Genomic DNA, 1,947 nt, shown 5'->3' with positions numbered 1-1,947 from the left:
CACGATTCACTTCCGGTTGCTTAGGGTTTCATAATCCTTGAGATCTAGGCTCTTGTGTTTTTTTTTTTTTTTTTTTTTTTTTTTTTTTGCCCCTAACGCTGAACCCGAACAGTCGAGATTAATGTTAGTTGAAATATTAAGTTTTATTTATATTATTTGCTGTTTTATTCATACGATTAGTCCGTTTTACTCATTCATACTAATCAGTCAGTTTTTCATACTGTTGTTTTTACTCACAATATCTGATTATGAGTAAGGCCTACACCACCAACACACGCCATACATAAAGAACTATTACTTTTTACACATACCATATTACAGTAGCATTACTTCATACATATCAAACCCTCTAATAGACACATCAACGGGTGCAAGTCCACAGGCCTTCCACCTTGTGACATCGCTCTGCTTACACGAACACATTCTCGCTCTTCTGCAACCCTTTGGTAATTTTCCATGTAGGTCTGTATAAAAGAGGGTTGCCTGCGAGCGACATGAGACAGTCCTTAACCTCCTGACCAGAGAGAATCACTGTCAGTCACTTGTACCGTTCGCTCCATATTAAACCGGACCTACTTTTTGTTTCCAGTGCGACGGACCAGTAGTCTATCTCCGTCGTGATTGTTGGAGCGCTCAAAGGAATATCAGTTTATATGAGAGAGAAAAAAAAACACTATATATGATATAGGTTGACATATTTTAAGATTCTTACATCTCGATATTCACATTGTACTAAGATTGGCGGCACGTGGCAAGTACTGTATCACGTTTTGTGTAACAGAGCAGAAGGGATTTTATGGGTATTTCCTGAATTTCCTTTTTGGGTGATACATTTTCACTCCAAATGATTTTCTGATAATTGATTTGATGTGTGATTTGGAGTTCGTTTGTCTTTTGTGTGTGTTCATGTGTATATGGTGTATGTATGCGGTGTTTCCGTGTTTGTATTTGTCTCTATGTATCAGTGTGTGTGTGTGTGTGTGTGTTTGTGTGTGTGTTTGTGTCTGTGTTTCTGTGTGTTTGTGCGTATGTGAGTGTGTGTGTGTGTGTGTGTGTGTGTGTGTGTGTGTGTGTGTGTGTTTATGTGTGTGTGTGTGTGAGTGTTTGTGTGTGTATTTCTGTGTGTGTGTGTGTGTGTGTGAGTGTTTGTGTGTGTGTTTCTGTGTGTGTGTGTGTGTTTGTGCGTGCGTGTGCGTGTGAGCCTATATGTGCCTCCGTGTTTGTATTTTATGCGTGTGTTTTATCTGTGCAGTCAGTGAACAGCTGTCGTTGAACAGACGGAGAAAACCAATCACGGCAGTTTATGAGGCCCATCATCATTAATGTTGCTTATCTGGAAATCGAATGCCATATCAGCTCCACTGTCTATTCTCCTTTAAAGAAATAGATAAAAATCGGTATCTAAAATAATAAGGGAATAAAAAAAAAAAAAAATCAACATATGCATAAGCCTGATCTTAAATATTCTCAAAAAAATCAAATTTTCCTACATAAAACACAAGGCAGATGATCAACCTTGGCGTCTTTGATGACTAAACACCATCGAGTAAAACCTGGTAATTGTTTAAGAAAGCTGACCGAGTTTCTTAAGATTTTCTTGTGTCTAGCGATCTTGTTTTTTCTTGTATACACAGTTTGCTTTTCTTTTTATTGATGGGTTGATTTAAACAATTATCTTTCATGTTATTAGTTATCTCTAGGCTGAGAATTTTACCCATTCATCAATTTGTTTATTTTTGATAACTTTGTTTTCATAATTACCTGATATTATTCAAGTAATCAAATGAATATGTGTCTAATTCGGTTCATGCATCTTGGTGTGAACAACGATAATTATGAAAATAATGACAATGCCTTTTTTATTATCATTAGCATCATCATTATTATTAGCAGCATTATTGTTAGCATTATCATTGTTATTGTTATTATTAGTATTATTATTATCAT

Source organism: Penaeus chinensis, chromosome 18 (genome assembly GCF_019202785.1).
Source record: "Penaeus chinensis breed Huanghai No. 1 chromosome 18, ASM1920278v2, whole genome shotgun sequence".
NCBI classification, from domain to species: domain Eukaryota; kingdom Metazoa; phylum Arthropoda; class Malacostraca; order Decapoda; family Penaeidae; genus Penaeus; species Penaeus chinensis.
This window is presented reverse-complemented; position numbering follows the sequence as displayed.